Source organism: Hyaena hyaena, unplaced genomic scaffold, assembly GCF_003009895.1.
Source record: "Hyaena hyaena isolate Hyena2069 unplaced genomic scaffold, ASM300989v1 scaffold_54, whole genome shotgun sequence".
NCBI lineage: Eukaryota > Metazoa > Chordata > Mammalia > Carnivora > Hyaenidae > Hyaena > Hyaena hyaena.
In genome coordinates, this window is record NW_024080685.1 from 3,468,927 (window position 1) to 3,488,511 (window position 19,585).

Here is a 19,585-nt window from a genome sequence, read left to right on the forward strand (position 1 = left end):
TCTGCCCCACCTCCCCTCATGCTCTGCCTCTCTCTAAAAAATATATATTTAAAAAAGTAAGGAATTCTTTAGAAACTAATTAATTTACTTGCCCATTTTACTGATGAGGAAAGAGACATTCAATATTGTCAAACTGTGCTAGTTGGTATTTGAGAGTAATTTTTAAAAGATTTTCAGATATACAAATATGCCCTGATGAATATTTACAATAAAATGTACAGATGTTCCCAATGGGCACCTCAAAAGGGGAAACCAAATGATAGTCAGAAGTTGGTCTTGGAGGACACTCATGAAAGTCATCAATCATCAAGCTATTTTTAAAATTTTATTTATTTATTTTGAGAGAGACAGAGACAGCACAAGTGGGGGAGGGGGAAAAAGAGGGAGAGAAAGGGAGAGAGGGAGAGAGAGAAAGAGGGAGAGAGGGAGGAGAGACAGAATCTCAAGTAGGCTCTGTAATCCGACATAGGGCTCGATCCCATGAACTGTGAGATGATAACCTGAGCTAAAACCAAGAGTTGGACGCTTAACTGACTGAGCCACCCAGGTGACCCCATCATCAAGCTGTAAAGCTGGAGGTGTCTACCTCAATGTAGAGTTAAAGCTGCCATACATATTGGTTGCTGAATGAATACCAGCTTTGCTTTTCTAGAGTCCATGCCAAACAAGTGTTAATGTTACTGATATAATCCTCACATTCCCCTCCTCATCCTAACCCCACTGACAAACGACATATAACATTTAGCTGAAAATGTGAAGAATTCTGACTAACTGACTATATGGTAAGTATGGTCTTTCAAGTATATTGATGGTCAGCTTACCTGGAAATTACCAGGAGTTCAGAGTTTCAAAAATTACTGAATTTAATTATTTAATTTGTCTCCATTAATTTAAAATATATAAAAATATGGACATTTTTTTAATAGCCTTAATTTTTAGAGCAGTTTTAGGTTCACAGCAAAACTGAGTGGAAGGTACAGAGATTTCCCATGTATATCCCTGATCCTAAACGTGCTGAACCAGTTTCTCACAATATGAATAAAAGCATTTTCTCTAAGCAGATGATTCAATTTTACCAAATACTGGCTTTGTTTGTCCTGTCCTAGCCCTGGTGGATATAATGTCTGTTATGGAATAAAACTTCAAAAGCTTTATACAGAAAACCTTATCCTACTGCAATCTTCAGTCACCTTAGTTCTAACCTTAAGTCGCAGTGTAGCACCCAGACTTTCATTCATATCATCTGCCCATTAGAAAGTTTATTTAATAAGCTTTAGTAATTACTAAAAGTTTTAAGCCCTTGATATTTATTAAAAGTGATAGCATAATAACCTACAAATATATAAATATGCTTTTTTCACCCTGAAATGAGGAAATTTGTTTCTTTGAGAGTGGGTGGTGCTTTATAAGACATAAAAGGTTGAAAAACATTCAACTCTAACATTTGCTTAGCAATTAATCATAATCAGCCCTATGACATTCTCACATTATGACTTCATCCTAATACTTTTAAGAGCTTTTGAAATGGGTGTTGCTCCTCCAATTAAAATGTAAGCTGTTTTACAGAAGCAAGGACTTGTTTTGGTCATCACTCTTTATATACCCCATGACAAATAAACTATACTTAGCTTGTGTATGAAATCACAAAACTGTTGGAGGGGTCTTAAATATCATTTGGGTTTAGTCCAATCTCTAAACATACAATCCAATCTCTCCTAGCAGTACACTTATCTGGCCTTTGCATGATCACAAAAAACCAAGGAAGGCAGTTTAATTTTTATATACCTTTAATCCTTTGAGAGAAAGACTTATTAAGCTGAATCTCCTCCACTCACTTCTATACTGGTCATCATTTCACCCCCTCAGGTCATAGGGAACAAGTCGAACACAACCCTCAAGAAATGGATACTTGCTTTGTCACTCCAGCCTCTACGCCCCTACCTCCACTTTCTAACACACACTGCAGGCTAAATCTCCTCAAGCCATCTACTCTTTGTGTGGCACAGGCTCACCACTCTGGTTGTATCTCTTTTGACAGACTCTGCTTAATTGACGAGTCTCATAAACACTTATGCCCAAAGAATGAACTATGGAATTCAGGGAGAGTCCTGAGCAGTGTGGAGAAGAGCTGTCCCCCTCTGGGGTCTGGATGCTATCTTTAAAACCTTTTTTGACTCTGCTACATAATACTGTGGATTCTGACTGAGCAGGGAGTCAACTGAGGTGCCCTACGTCTTTTCCACATGTTATTGACAAGCCACATCTTCCATATGCTGTACTTGGTATTTCTGTGTATTTCTTACCAAGTTCTAGACTACATTTATTCTTTTTAAATCTTTTTTATTTAAAAAAATTTTTTTAGTTTACTTATTTTTGAGACAGAGAGAGAGAGAGAGAGAGAGAGAGAGAGAGTGCCCGCACAAGCGAGAGAGCGTACAAGTGGGGAAGGAGCAGAGAAAGAGGGAGACACAGAATCTGAAACATGCTCCAGGCTCTGAGTTGTGAGCACAGAGCCTGATGTGGGGCTCAAACCCACGAACCATGAGATCATGACCTGGGCTGAAGTTGGATGCCCAACTGCCCAGGTGCCTCTCTTTTTTTTTTTTTTTAATTTTTTAATGTTTATTTATTTTTTAGAGTATACTGAAAACTATAGAAAGCCTATGAAAGAAATTGAAGACACAAAGAAATGGAAAAACATTCCATGCTCATGGATTGGAAAGGCAAATGTTGTTAAAATGTCTATACTACTCAAAGCAATCTACACATTTAATGCAATCCCTATCAAAATAACACAAGTATTCTTCACAGAGCTAGAACAAACAATTCTAAAATTTGTATGGAACCAGAAAAGACCCCGAATAGCCAAAATGGATAACAGACCTAAATGTGAGACAGGAAACCATCAAAACCCTAGAGGAGAAAGCAGGCAACAACCTCTCAGACCTTGGCTGCAGAAACTTCTTGCTTGACATGTCTCCAGAGGCAAGGGAAACAAAGGCAAAAATGAACTATTGGGACCTCATCAAGATAAAAAGTTTCTGTAGAGCAAAGGAAACAATTAACAAAACTAAAAGGCAACTGATGGAATGGAAAAAGATATTTGCAAAGGACATACTGGATAAAGGATTAGTATCCAAAATCTATAAAGAAGTTTTCAAACCCAACACCCAAAAAACAAATTATCCAGTGAAGAAGCAGGCAGAAGACATAATATATACTTTTGCAAAGAAGACATCCAGATGGCTAAGAGACACATGAAAAGATGCTCAACATCCTACATCCGCAGAGAAATTCAAATCAAAACCACAATGAGATACCACTTGATGCTTGTCAGAATGGCTGAAATGAACAACTCAGGAAACAACAGATGTTGGTGAAGATTCAGAGAAAGGGGATCCCTTTTATACTATTGGTGGGAATGCAATTCCCTAGACTCAGCAATTGCACTACTGTATTTATCCAACGGACACAAAAATGTTGATTCGAAGGGACACATGCATCCCAATGTTTATAGCAGTGCTATCAACAATAGCCAAATTATGGAAAGAGCCCAAGTGTCCATTGACTGTATGTATGTATACACACACACACACACACACACACACACACACACACACACAAACTTGGCAATCAAAGAGAATGAAATCTTGCCATTTGCAACAACACAGATGGAACGAGAACATATTATGCCAAGTGAAATAAGTCAGACAAAGAAAGATGAATATCATATAATTTCACTCACATGTGGAATTTAAGAAACACAACAGAAGAACTTAGGGGAAGGGAAGGAAAAATAAGATAAAAACAGAGAGGGAGGCAAACCATAGGGACTCTTAAATACAGAGAATAAACTGGGGGTTGTTGGAGGGGAGTTGGGTGGGGGGATGGGCTAGGTGGGTGATGGGCATTAAGGAGGGCACTTGTTGGGATGAGCACTGGGTATGTATGGAAGTGATGAATCACTGGGTTCTACTCATATATCACACTATAAGTTTACTAACTTGCTTTTAAATAAATACACTTTTTAAAATGGAGACAATACAATCTATCCTGCTAGATTACCGTGAGGATTAGAAATAATGTATATAAGGCAAATGGCCTATTGTTAGTATTAAGTCAATAATTACTTTTTAATCAAAACAGAATTCAGGGAGCCTGGGTGGCTCAGTCAGTTAACTGTCTGACTTCAGCTCAGGTCACGATCTCATGGTTTGTGAGTTCGAGCCCTGTGTCAGGCTCTGTGCTGACAGCTCAGAGCCTGGAGCCTGCTTCGGATTCTGTGTCTCCTTCTCTAACCCTCCCCTGCTCATGCTCTGTCTCTCAAAACTAAATGTTAAAAATTTTAAAAAACACACAGCAGAATCCATTTTGGTGAAAAATAATACAAATTTAAATTCCCAACTTGACAAATTAAACGAGAATTATTATAGAGGATAAGGCCTCAAATGAAGTTATACCATGCAAAAACATAATTCTGAGGAATTGTCTGATAGATAATATTTTATAAACAACAAATTAATTTTTAAAGGGTTTTTATAAAAAACTCATATTTTCTGAATATATATGTTTATATATATGCTTTGTTCTGATTATAAAGGTATTAAATTTTTACTTAAAAATAAAAAAACTAGGGGCACCTGGGTGGCTTAGTCGGTTAAGCGTCCGACTTTCGCTTAGGTCATGATCTCGCGGTTCGTGGGTTCGAGCCCTGCGTCGGGCCCTGTGCTGACTGCCAGCTCGGAGCCTGGAGCCTGTTTCAGTCTGTGACTCCCTCTCTCTCTGACCCTCCCCTGCTCACGCTGTCTCTCTCTCCTAGAAATAAATAAAACATTAAAAAAAATTAAAAAAAATAAAAAAAAATAAAAAAACTATACATGATTAAAAATCTCACATGCCAGAAGATAAACACTGTTAACACATCAACATTTTGATGTGTTTCCCTCCCGTGTTTTTGAAACGTATAAAATTACAGAATGACTGGAGAGGATGGTTTCTGGCTTGGAAGACTTCAGTGAAGAGGAGTGGTAAGTATTCTTCCTTTTTTGACTCTTTCCTCACTTGTTAGCTGCTGATTTGGGCCCTCCAGGGTTGGGGACAGAAAGAAGGGGAGGAAAGCAGAGGAGGGAGGTGAGGCCCCACTTGAATGGTCCCTGCCTGGGGTGATGTCTGGGGACTTCACTAGCAGGTGACTGGTTTATGAGCCGTGCATGGCCCCGGTCTCTCAGCAGTTTATACCTCTATGAAGATCACACTGGGGTCTTTTAAAATGACCCTTTTTCTAGGGCCTATATTTGGTCCATGAGAAGTACATGCCTTACCATTGCCCTCCATTGGGGAAGTGTCATATACCACCAAGGCAGTCCTCTTTTCTACTTTGCCAGTTGCAAGAGGCTCTTGACTATGAATTTCTCTTAGGAGGACTCATAAATCAAACCCTAGGGGACACTTGTCCAGCACTGGAAGAGCATTCCCTGAAGCTTCTTCATCTCCACTTGAGGCAGCGGAGGGTGTGGCGAGTGTCTTCTAAATTGGTCTCTGCGGGCCTCTTCAACTTCCCACCTCTCTTTTAAAGCCTTGAACTGATAAGCCAAGGGTAGTAAGACTGGTTCTGCAATCTCTTCCCTTGTGCTGTGAGGTGGAATAGTACCTTGCTCTGGGATGTCTCTGTCTTATTCTCAGCTTTGGGGCCTCAGGCAAAACTGAGAGACAGGCCATCTGAATGTGTACATATTATTTTCTCATCAGATTTTTAGTCATTTGACATACCACAAACATTTTCCCTCCAAATATGAGTTTAAAACATAATTGATGGGTGACTCAGTCGGTTAAGTGTCTGACTTTTCCTCAGGTTGTGAGTTTGAATTCTGCCTCAGGCTCTGCTTGGGATTCTCTCTCTCTCAAAATAAATAAATAAACTTTAAAAAGTCTTTAAAAAGACATAACTGTTAATGGCTACACTGAACTTTCATAATTTTTATGTCAATGCCCTATTGTCAGTTGTATTATTTCCAGATTTTGCTATTACAAATAATGTTTGGTGACTATCTTCCTAAATTTACCTTTGTACCTATCTCTGATTATTTTCTCAAGACCAATTTTTAGAAAGGATATTATTGAATCAAAGGGCATTTTTCGGACTTGTGACATCTTCTAGAGAAGTCATAACAGTCCAGAGCAGTAAGTGAAGAGCTTGTAAGTCATCACCTCTGTCCTCACAACAAGAAAAGAGCTGAACAAACTAATAATCAAAACCTCTTCTTAGGTCTATCCAAGAAGTGAGGTCACAGGGCACAGTACCATCCTCAAAAGTGGAGGCAAATATACAGAATCACAGCTGACTGGAGCAGAAACCCTTCATTTAGGCCAGTAATGGGTAGAAAAATTTTAATTGATCAATTGTTAGAGGCTCAGTGTGGGCAAACAAGAGTTAACTCCAAGTTGGGGCCACATACTTCTATGAGTTTTACCTCCAGGAGCCCAGCACTGGGTTCTCAGGGTAAAGACTGGAAAAAAGTTCCCTTGAGTTTCTGGCAGGAACAGGGGAAAAGCACATATTTTGAAATCTGCTCAGAGCATTCCATTCTTTGTAACAAATCCAGCCTTCAAGGGACACTATTAAACCAGAGACCCTAAACACCTTGGATTATACCAAAACCTGACCAATGTGGGGGAAGGGAAATACCCAACTCAACCCCTTTCTGTCTCACCTAAAAGTCGTGTTGGTGGAGGTAACAAAACTGAGAGCTTGGAAGGGCCTCATCCTAGTGGCACACACAGGCTCACTCAAAGACTGAGACCCAATCATCCAAGTAGAGTACGCTTCCCTCTCCTCACACCTTACCAGGACTCATGACATCAATAAGGCTTCTATGTAATAATGGGATTAAAACAGAAAGAAATGCATGTCAAAGATCTTATTGAACAAGTTTCCAGGGAAACCCAAAGACAAAAGGGGAGGAAAAAGAAAAGACATCAGAGGAAATGTAACCTCTGACACCTATAGCTACAGTAAGCAGCAGAGTCAAACTCCTAGACAAATAATCATGAAACCCTCCCACTACAGATCTACTTATCTCAGTTCTTTTTACCCAGTATATCATGTCCAGCTTTCAGCAAAACATTAAACTCATACTAAATAAAAAAGATCAAAAAAAAAAAAAAAAAGCACAGTTGAAGATACAGAGCCAACATCAGAATCAGACTCAGATATGGCATAGAGTTTGGAATTACTAGACTAGGAATTTAATTATGACTAATACTCTAAGGGTTCTAATTGAAAAAGTGGACACCATACAGAAACAGATAGACAATGTAAGCAGAAAAACTGAAATTCTAAGATGGGCTCAAAAGGATATAAATAAAAGGATATCCTAGAAAAAAGTTGTAAAGAAATGAAGAAGGCCTCTGAAAGGCTCATCAACAGACTGGGCATGACCAAGAAATAATCAGTGAGCTTGAAGATATGTTAATGGAAACTTCTAAAACTGAAATGCAAAGAGAAAAGACATGAAAAAGATGGACTAGAATGTCTAAGAACTGTGGGCCCACTGTCAGAGGTGTTATATAATGTCGCATAATGGGGATACCAGAAGGAAAGGAGAGAGAAGTAGAATCAATATTTGAAGTAATAATGGCTGAGAATTTTCCAAGATTAGCGACAGACATAAAACCACAGATCCAGGAACCTCAGAAAACATCAAGCAATACAGACACCAAAAATACCTACCCATAGGCATATCATATTCAAACTGCAGAAAATCAAAGAAAATTTTTAAAGAAGCCAGAGGGGGGAAAAATACTGACTAGCGAGGATGAAAACTGTATCAGCCTTCTCTTCAGAAACCATGCAAGCAAGAAGAGACTTGTGAAGTATTTAAAATATTGAGAGAATCCCTCTGCCCCTCACCACCAATCCAGAACTATGTACCCTGCAAAATTATCCTTCATAAGTGAAGGTGAAATAAAGACTTTTTCAAACAAACAACAATTGAGGGAATTTATTGTCAGTAGACCTGCCTTGCAAGAAAAGTTAAGGAAAGTTCTTCAGAGAAGTTTCAGAGGTAAGGAAAGTGATATAGGTCAAAAACTCAGATTTAAATAAAGAAAGGAAGAACATTAGAGAAGAAATAAGGGAAAGTAAAATAAAAAAACCTCTTGATTGCTCTAACAGCAATTTGTTCAAATAATAATAGGAAAAATGAAACCAATTATGTATACATAATATAATAATAATATATACAAAATATATGTATATATACATGTGCTTAAGTATAAGTGAAATGAATGACCACAATGATACAAGGGTCAAGGAGGAGGGATTAGGACTATTTTGTTATTATAGGGACCTTGTACTACACATGACATGGGATAGTGTCATTTCCAAGTAGGTTTGGATTAGTTGTAAACGTATACTGCAAAATCTAGGACAACCACTAAAAAAAGGAAAAAAAGAAATATAATGTATATGCTAAGAAGGGAGAGAAAATGAAATTATATTTTTAAATGCTCAATTAAAGCCACAAAAGGGAGAAAAAGAGTAAAAAACAAAAACAGGAATAAAAACAAAAGCAATGACAAGAAAATAATAACAAACATGATAATATTAATCTAGCTATATGAATAATCAATTTAAATATCAATGGTCCAAATATACCAATTGTCAGAGACTGTCAGCATGCATCAAAAAATAAGGTTGACTACATGTTGTGTGTAAGAAACCTACTTTAAATATAAAGACACATATAGATTAAAAGTAAGGAGATGGAGAAAGATATATTATGCTAATACTAATCAAAAGAAAGCTGGAGGGGTGCCTAAACTCAGTCGGTTAAGTGTCTCTTGATCTCAGCTCAGGTCTTGATCTCAGGGTCATGAGTTCAAGCCCCATGTTGAGCTCTGTGCTGGGCATGAAGCCTAATAAAAAAAAAAAGTTGGCATAGCTACACTAATTTCAGACAGAGCAAGCTTCAGAGCATACTGTTAAGTGTATGCACTTAACAGTAGGGCATCAAAATATGTGAGACAAAAACTGTTAAACTGCAAGAAGAAATAGATGAAGCCACTATTAAGAGTTGAAGACACTTCAATAACTATCAAAAATGGACAAATTCAGCAGGCAGAAAATCACTAAGGACATAGCTGAAACTTACAGCATCATCAATCAATTGGAATAATTGACGTCTATAGACTAAATCACCCCAAAACAGCAATATATTCTCAAGTTTACATGGAACAGTCATCAAGATAGATCACATTTTGGACCGTAAGTGCATGTTAACAATTTTTCAAGACTAAGAATCATACAATGTCTACTCTAGGAATACAACAGAATTGAACTTGAATCAATAAAACCTGAAAAATTCCCCAAATAATTGGAGATTAAACATCCCATTTCTTTTTTATTTTTATTTTTTTAATGTTTTATTTATTTCTAGGAGAGAGAGAGAGAGACAGCGTGAGCAGGGGAGGGTAAGAGAGAGAGGGAGTCATGGACTCTGAAACAGGCTCCAGGCTCTGAGCTGGCAGTCAGCACAGAGCCCGATGCAGGGCTCGAACCCACGAACCGCAAGATCATGACCTATGTGAAAGTCGGACGCTTAACCGACTAAGCCACCCAGGCGCCCCTAAACATCCCCTTTCTAAATAACAGATGGATAAAAATAATCTCAAGAAAAATTTAAAAATATTTTTGACACAGTGGAAATGAAAATACAACTTATCAAAATTTGTGGCATGTAGCAAAAGTAGTGCTCAGAGGGAAATTTATAGCACTGAATACACATATGAGAGAGAAAAAAAAAGATCTGAAACTAATAATCCAAACTTGTTACTTGGGAAACTAGAAAAAGAAGAGCAAATTAAATCCAAAGTAAGCTGGGGCGCCTGGGTGGCTCAGCCAGTTAAGCATCCAACTTTTTGGCTCAGGTCATGATCTCGTGGTTGGTGAATTCAAGCACTGTGCTGATAGCTGAGAGCCTGGAGCCAACTTTGGTTCTGTCTCCCCTTCTCTCGCTGCCCCTCCCCACTCAAGCTCTCTCTCTCTCTCTCTCAAAAATAAACTAATATAAAAAAATTCAAAGTGGGACATCTGGGTGGCTCAGCTGGTTTAACATCCAACTTTGGCTCAGGTCATGATCTCATGGTTCGCGGGTTCGAGCCCACGTTGGGCTCTGTGCTGACAGTTCAGAGCCTGAAGCCTGCTTCAGATTCTATGTCTGTCTCTCTCTTCCCCTTCCACACTTATACTCTGTCTCTTCCTCCCTCTCAAAAAATGAATAAACATTAAAAATTTTTTTAAATCCAAAGTAAGCAAATAAAATAAATAATAAAAATTAGAGCAGAAATCAATGGAATTAAAAATAGGAAATCAGCAGAGAAAATCATCAACTCAAAAGCAGAATCTTTGAAAAGATCATAAAATCAATAACCCTCTAGCCAGGCTGACTAAGAAAAAAAAAAAAAAAAGAACATACAGTATCAGAAATTAAAGAGGGGACATCACTGCCAGATCCCTTGAACATTATTAAGATAAAGACTAATATCCCTTTATAGAAGCTAATGCTACAATGTAGTGGGTCCCATCTCTTTAGCCTTTTTCATTCTGGAAGGGTGCAACATGGATGGCCTTTCACAGACTAATTAATCCTCACTACCACCCCCTCAGTGCCAGGGAGGTTGGCAAAGGCAGTGACTGACCACAAACAAACTGCATCCTGCCAGACATATAAAATGACTAAGTGCTTGAGCGTATAGAGTGAAGCTTGGAAGTGATGTCAGGCTTTTATCTTCTTTTATTTTTACATAGAAGTTTTAAATAGGACTGTAAAAATCGAAATATGTTAAGCCACTTACTCTTTGCTGAACTCTTCCTAGATAGAATGTTCATAAGAAAACATTGTCTCCTTCCCAAAATGGTAAGAAAATCTCTCTTAGGTTAGATTTAAGAATATGTTCCTTTGGTCATACATTTTCAGATCTGATTGGTCTGCAAGTAAATCTGTGAAGGAGCCTGTTCTTAGATTAAATTTTAAACAAGCAGACACAGAATACAACTATCTCTATTGTGTTAGATATGAGTTTTAAGGCAGTTAAACAAAAATTCTAATCTCACTCTGCCTCAAAAAAGAAAAGAAAAAGAATATTATGAACAATTCTATGCCCACTAATTTGATAACACAGGTGAAATGGACCAGTTCCATAAAAAAAGAAACAATCTATTAAATCTATTAAACAAATTAAACAATTAATAACCTTTCAAAACAGAAAGAACCAGGACTAAATGCTGAAATTTACCAAACATTTAAGGAAGAAATTATCTCAATTTTCTATAATCTGTCCTAGAAAATAGAGGTACAGGGAGTACTTCCTTACTCATTCTATGAGGCTAGCCGTACCCAGAGACCAAAATAAAAAATATTACAAGAAAAGAAAACTAAAGGCCTCTATTTCTCATAAACATAAAATATAAAAATAGTTAATAAAATATTAGCATATACAATCCAATAATTTATGAAAGAGCTATATAACACAATCAAGGGGGACTTAGCCCAGGTAATCAAAAGTAGTTTTACATTCAAAAATCAATTAATTATAAGATTATATTGAAAACTTAGGTCCACATAAAAACATGCATACAGACACTTAAAGCAGCTTATGACACAGGCTACAGAAGAAAAAATCACATGATCCTATTAATAGATGAAGAAAAGCATTTGACAAAATCCAAAACTAATTTAACATAAAAAAATCTCAGCAAACTAGGAATACAGTAGTAACTTCCTCAATTTGGTAAAGAATATCTACAAAGAACCTATAGCTAATATCATTTAACAATAAGAAACTAGATGCTTTCCTGCTAAGGTCAAAAACAAGGCAAGCGATGTCTGGGTGGCTCAACTGGTTAAGCCTCTGACTCTTGATCTCCACTCAGTTCTTGATCTCATGGTCATGAATGTAAGCTCTGTACTGGGATATATGCTGGGCATGAATCCTACTTAAAAACAAGCAAACAAACAAACAAACAAACAGGAACAGTTGGGTGGCTCAGTCAGTTAAGCATCTGACTCTTGATTTGGGTGCAGGTCATGATCCCAGGGTCATGGATCGAGCCCTGTGTCATGTTCCAAGCTGAGCACAGAGCCTGCTTGGGATTCTCTCTCTTTACCTCTGCCCACTGCTCACTCTTTCTAAAACTAAAAAAAAAAAAAAAAACGTTAAAAAAAACACAAAAAACAAGGAAAAACTGTCCTCTTTTCTGCAGAATGCTCACTCTATAAAAAGTTAAAAAAAAAAAAAAAAACGTTTAAAGAAAACACAAAAAACAAGGAAAGACTGTCCTCTTTTATCCAGAAGTCATAGCTAATAAAAAGTTAAAAGAAAGAAAATAAGATGTGTACAGATTTGCAAAGGAAGAATTAAGACTGTCTTTTTTTTTCCACAAATGACATGATTCTTTATGTAGAAAATCTCAAAGAATCAACAACAACAAAACTCCTGGAACAAATAAGAGATTATTGCAAGATGTCAGGATACAAAATTAATATACAAAAGTGAGACACTTTCCACCATACCAGAAATGAACACCTGGAATTAAAAAAGTAGAAACACAATATCATTTACATTAATACTGAATATATAAAATACTTAGGTATAAATCTAACAAAATACATACAAGATCTATATGAGTAATACTACATAAGATTATGACATAAGAAATAAAAATTCTGACATAAGAAATTTTTTAAAATATCTAAGCAAATAGAGAGACATTCCATATTCATGGATAAGAAGGCTCAATATTGTTAAGATGTCAGTTCTTCCCAACCTGATTTATGAATTCAATGCAATCTCAATCAAAATCCTAGAAATTTTTAAATCTTGTGGCTACTGAGAAATTGATTCTAAAGTTTATATGGGAAGGCAAAAATACCAGAATAGCAAACACAATATTGACAGAGAACAAAGCTGAAGAATTGACAATATTCCATTTCAAGACTTACCATAGTAGGACAGAGTGGTACTGGTGAAATAGTAAACAAATCAATGGAAAAGAATTTAGAGCCAGAAATAGTCCCACACAAATATAGTCAACTGATCTTTAACAAAACAGCAAAGGCAACTCAGTTTCAACAAATGGGGTGCTAGACAACTGGACATCCACATGTAAAAAAAAATGAATCCAGATGTAGACCTGGAAAAAAATCTTTTCAAAACACATATATGATAAAGAATTAGTATCCAAAATGTGCCCCACCACCAACTCTTAAAATTCAACAATAAGGGAAAAACAATCCCAACTTAAAAACCATCCCAACTTAAAAACTGGGCAATAGTCTAGGACAACCATCTCCCAATAGAAGATATACTGATGAGAAAAAGGCATCTGAAAATATGTTCACCATTATATGTCATTATGGAAGGAACTGCAAATTAAAGCAACAATAAGATACTACTATACTCCTATTAGAATGCAGAATGGCCCAAATCCAAACATTGACAATATTAAATGCTGATAAAGATGTAGAGCAACAGGTACTCTCATTCATTGCTGGTGAAACTTTAAAATGGTACACTTTGGAAGACAGCTGGGCAGGCTGGCAGTTCTTAAAAAACTAAAGATGTTCTTATTATACAATCCAGCAACCACTCTCTTTAGTGTTCACCCAACAGAATTAAAAACATGTCCACACAAAACCTACATATGGATGCATACAGGTGCTTTATTCCTAACTGCCAAAACTTGGAAGCAAACAAGATGTCCTTTAATAGGTGAATGGATGGACAAACTGTGGTTACAACGATACTATTGAATGTTATTCAGTGATAAAAAGAAATGACAAGAAATGAAAGAATCTTGTAAGCATAGTGCTACGTAAAAGAGGCCAATCTGAAAAGACAACACTTTAAATGATCCTAATTATAGGACACTCTGGAAGAGGAAAACTATGGACAGAGTAAAACGACCACTGGTTGCCAGGGGTTCAGAAGAAGGAAGGGAGTAATAAATAGGTGAAAAGCAGGGCACTTTTAGGGTGATGAAACTATTCTTTATATTGCAATGGTAGGTACATGTGATTATATATTTTCAAAACCCACAGAATGTACAACAAGTTATAAACTTGGAGGAAACTCCCATGTACCTACAGACTTCAGCTAATAATGTATCAATATTGGCTCATCCTTTGTGATAAATGTACCACAATCATGAAAGATGTTAACTGTAGGGTGGGGGCAAAGGGAGTCTAGGGAAGCCTTCCATAGCTTCTGCTCAATTTTTCTATAAATCTAAAACTACTTTAGAAATATTAAGTCTATTGGGGCGCCTGGGTGGCTTAGTCGGTTAAGCGTCCGACTTTCGCTTAGGTCAGAATCTCGCGGTTTGTGGGTTCAAGCCTCGCGTCGGGCTCTGTGCTGACTGCCAGCTCGGAGCCTGGAGCCTGTTTCAGAGTCTGTGACTCCCTCTCTCTCTGACCCTCCCCTGCTCACGCGGTCTCTCTCTCTCTCTCTCCTAGAAATAAATAAAACATTAAAAAAAAAAAAAGAAATATCAAGTCTATTAATTAAAAAAAAAAGAAATTGTAGGCTTTGGAGGCAAAAACAACAACAGAAAGTCATGTCAATGTCTACATTTATCAGTAGGGCATGGTATCAGAGTGGCTGTTATGCCATAACCTTCTTATTACCACCTTATCATTTTATATGCCAAACTGGTAGTTTGTTTTCGCTTTAAGATTTAAACAAATTTTTGTAATGTTTATTTTTAAGAGAGAAAATGAGAGACAGCATGAGTGGGGAAGGGGCAGAGAGAGAAAGAGACACAGAATCTGAAGCAGGCTTAGAGCTCCAAGTTGTTAGCACAGAGCCCAACATGGGGTTGAACCCACGACCCACGAGATCATGACCTAAGCCAAAGTTGGATGCTTAACCGACTGAGCCACACAGGTGCCCCTGTTTTTGCTCTATATGTAGTTACTGTTATTTGTTTATAAATGAATTTGAACATTTTTGTCATGTTTATTAGATATTTGCATTTCTTACTTATGAATTTTCTATCTACAAAATATGTATCTTCAGTACACTTTTCTTTTTAGAGTATATGCTATTTTCCTCTGGGTATGTAAAAACTCTCTAAATGACAGCTACTAGTCTTTTATCTATTCAAAATATTTTTTAGTTTCTGATTTCCATTTTTTTGTTTATGGTGGCTTTGTGACTTTTATTAGTTATAGTAAATATTAGTTTTATTTAGTCAAAATTATCAATCTTTTAATGTTTGTACATTTTACAATACTTACATTAATTTTTAATACATTACTTGTAATTTATATGGAAATATTTTGATACATAATGTGAACAAAATACTTCTTAAAATTAGATATAGCTGGGAAATGAAAAATTCTATAACATTCTTTATATTTGACTCTTGTCTTACTGGTAAAGAAATAACTAAACATAGCTCCTCCTGAACTAGGTGCTCTCTCCCACCCTAATCTTTTGACCCTTTGGATACACATTACGGCTACTTCTAGAGGATATACATTTTCAGGTTAAAACTTCCACAAGCTTTTGGCTTCAAGGGAAGAATATAACCTTATACTTTTCAGTTCAACTTAAGGTTTATTTTGTGATTAGATTAGTTTCCTATTACATTTTGACTCTGAAATCATCTTATGTTAGATTTGTTGCCAATATGACTCCTAAATTATATATCTAATGCACCTCCATCTTCTCCAAATATGGTTCTCTCTAATGGCCCTGAGTTCGTTACAGGCAAATGTATGAGTTATGATGTAAAATAAGTAATGTCTAAGGAGACTATGTGCTTCTCAACTGGTCCTATCTCCATTCTCTAAAGATAGAAGATAAATGGACATGCTAAATATAAAAACTTGATCTCATTCAGTTTGAATTAGACTATTCTATTTTGAGAATGTCTGACCAAGTCTATCTCTTACACTTGTATTTCTGTTAGAACAATATAATAAAAGTAGAATACAAATACACTACATAGAATATAAATACATTATTTATATTGTAATTTGAGAGTGGGTGAGTAGGAAACAAGACAAACAGAAAGTGTTACTAAAAATCTTGCCTACATTGTGGGTACTTGGTGGCAAAGGTCAAGCATAGCTAGTACACAGTACATACAGTGATGTACATAGATTCTGACACATAAATAAAATAAACTATACTGTCCTGGAAATATTTTACTTTTGCATGCAAAATAGCCTTTCTCTAAAACATTAAAATTCTTCTACGTCAAGATACCAATTACAAGTATGTGTATTTGTATGTATGTGTGTGTGTGTATATATGCCATTATGAAATACAATGAGTTCATACAGAGAATCTATTTATGTCATTAATTATTTAAAATTTTCTTTTTTTTATAAAGAGCACTCAGCAGTGTAGTGTAGAGAAGTAGTACAGAATAATGGTTAAGAACATAGGATCTAGACTCAAGCTGTCTTGGTTAAGTGCTGGCATAACTGTGTTTTTGGTATGTGAATTCTGCATAAGTCACTTAGCTTTTCCAAGCCTCGGCTTCTTCATCTGTAAAATATTTATAACAGCAGTCACCTTATGTGGGCAGTCATGAGGAATAAATCAGATTATCTAGTAAGGTACTTTGAACAGTGTTCAGTGGTGTTCAGTAAATATCAGCTATCATTAGAATCACTGAACAGGAAAACTAAAACCAAACAAGATAAATGAAGGGGCAATGCAGAACAATGCAAATAGTCATATTCCACTTCTGAACTTGATATACTTAGGTCTATTTTAATTGCAGCCCAACTGAAATGACACTGAAGGAATTAATAAGGATAAATAGGAAAAAAGAGATAACATTAGATATGAGTAATGATAATGAAATTTTAGGAGATACAAAGCAAATGTATAATTTGTAACTGATTATGGAGAAATAAGAAAGCTGAAACTTAAAGTAGCTGCACAGAAGCAGCTGACAAGAAGTAAGCTGCTCTGCATGAGAGTATTCCAGAAAGGCTCAGGAACTGCAGGCCTCATATATTTCTGAAGCCCAGGGAAGAGAAAGGGCACAAAATGGGAGGACTGGCTAAAATTCAATGGGGGAAGCTTTTAGAATCCCAGATGCTCTCTCCCACATAATCAGGTAATTACTCATTCTTTTCCCCTGCAGGAATTTAGAGGCTTCATTTTTGCTTGAGGCTGAACCAGAGGACGTTAGGCTCCAAAAGAGATGTGCCATAGCAGGAGTAAGGCTGCAAGTTGAAAATATGAGCATTAATTAAGTGAGATTGTATAGACAGACAGATACCGCAGACTCCCCACCCCATGCACCTTTCAGAATTCTGGTAGGTGACTTACACCTACAAGGCAGTAGTAAGAGAATCTCTCCTTCAGAAAACTGACAGGACCAAGAAAAAAGACCTATCGATGATTTTTGAGTCTCTCAATAAAAAAGCAATTCCTAACCATTTACCAGTTGACAAATCCTGTCAACCTTACAAAGAGCTTTTAAGTGGCTTTTTAGGGCCTCAATCTTAAATATGAATGAAAGGCCAATGATCACTAAACACTGAAGGAAAGGCACTTATGAAATTAATGACAGATATCAAAAGAAACAGAAAAAATGAATTTGAAAAAGCATCAATAATTCAAGTGACAGGAGCAATTACTGAAAAACTGAAGTTAATATCTTTAAACGTAAATGAGAGGGGCACCTGGGTGGCTTAGCTGGTTGAGTGTCCGACTCGGTTTCAACTCAGGTCATGAGCTCACAGTTTTTGGGTTCAAGCCCCATGCTAACAGCACAGAGCCTGCTTTGGACTCTTTCCCTTTCTCTCTGCCCCTCCCCCACTCTCTCTCTCTCAAAATAAACAAACTTAAAAAAAAAAAGAAATAGGAAAGTATTGCGTCATAAAAGAACATAAAATTATATGAAGAGAAAACAGCCCCTGGAAATTAAAAAAGAAATCTATGATATCAGAAAAACAATTCAACAGATGTTTGGAAGACAGAGTTGAGGAAATTTGCTGAAAGGTGGGAATAAAAGATGAGATGAACATGGAAGTCAGAATTAAAGATGACTAGAGAGGTCCAAGAGGTCTAACAGGTGATTAACAGGAATTCCAAAAAGAGAGAACTGAGAAAATGGAGGGAGAAAATGATCAAATAAATGTTATAAGAAAATTTCTCAGAACAAAAGAACACAAGAGCCTGCTAAGTACCCAGCACAATGAAAAGAAAAAGATTTTCATCAGGGATCATCTTAAAATCAAAATGAGAGTTAAAGAAAAGACCCTAAAACTTTAAGAAAACAAACAAAAGCTAGTCACAAACAAAGGCCCTGGAGCCAAAATGGACAAGAGCAACAAAATTTCAAGCATCAATCATATGTAAGTGAAGAAAAACAGTATTTTCAGACACACAAAGTTTTAAAATACTTAAAGAATGTAATGTACCCTTCCATAGTTAGCCACTGCATCATATGCTCCACAAAAACAAAGAAAGAAACCAAAAAAGGGAATTAAAATTATAAAGCAGAAAAAAAAGGTGAAGGGAATTACCTGGATTTTGAAAGTAGGAAAATCTAAGGCAACCACGCAGCAAGCCTAGAGGGCGACCACTCCCAAGAAGAACGGGGATGTTGGAGGGCTCTAAAGGCATGATGCCTAACACACGAATATATGAACAAGTAAGGGAACTGATAAAATAATCTTATTACTTTGCTCATACAAAAAGGAATTTTACAGTTGTTTTCCAGAGAATGTTTGAGGGATAATTGATTCTAGATATTTTTTTTAACATTTTTTATTTATTTCTAGGAGAGAGAGCGAGAGAGAGAGACAGCGTGAGCAGGGGAGGATCAGAGAGAGAGGGAGATACAGACTCTGAAACTGGCTCCAGGCTCTGAGCTGGCAGTCAGCACAGAGCCCGACGCGGGGCTCGAACCCACAGAACCGCGAGATCATGACCTAAGCGAGTCGGACGCTTAACCGACTAAGCCACCCAGGCGCCCCAAATGATTCTAGATATTTAGAAAACTAACCAAAGTAAAACAAGACAATTAAATCTAAGGGTTAAAAGGAGAAATAATCACAGTTCACTGTGCAGTTCAGCTAGAGAACAATATTTACATTGTCATAATAATCCAAACACTCAATGTGACTTAACTAAATTGTATGATATGATATGATTTTATGGGGGGGATTATGCAGGGAAAAGAAAGATGCATATGTGTGCATGTATGGTTAAGAGAGATAATTTTTCATATTCTACAGCGTAAGATTATAAATAGTATCTAAAATAGTATGAGGAAAGACTAACAGTAGAGGAGTTCTTTTTCCAGCAATGGTAGAACAACCCTTCTGTTTAGAAATTCTCTAGAAAAGTACATACATAAAAATTTTAAGTCTACCTGACAACATTAGAGAGCTACTAACAGAGTTAAGAATTATGAGGTCAAAGTCTGGAACAAAAGAAAATCTAGACAAGGGAAGCATTTAATGTCATTTTCTCTAGAAGCATTCGTCAATTCTAAAAGAACAAGTTGAGAGGTTGGGAAGATGAGATGAGCTTTTGGCAGAATCAAGAAGCT

At 36.6% G+C, this 19,585-nt stretch overlaps 1 protein-coding gene across 5 annotated transcripts in view; it reads right to left on the reverse strand.

Moving 5' to 3' along the window:
- The window catches only part of CCDC158 (coiled-coil domain containing 158), a 97,244-nt gene that overhangs the window by 15,401 nt on the left and 62,258 nt on the right, over nt 1-19,585 (reverse strand). The window lies entirely within an intron of this gene.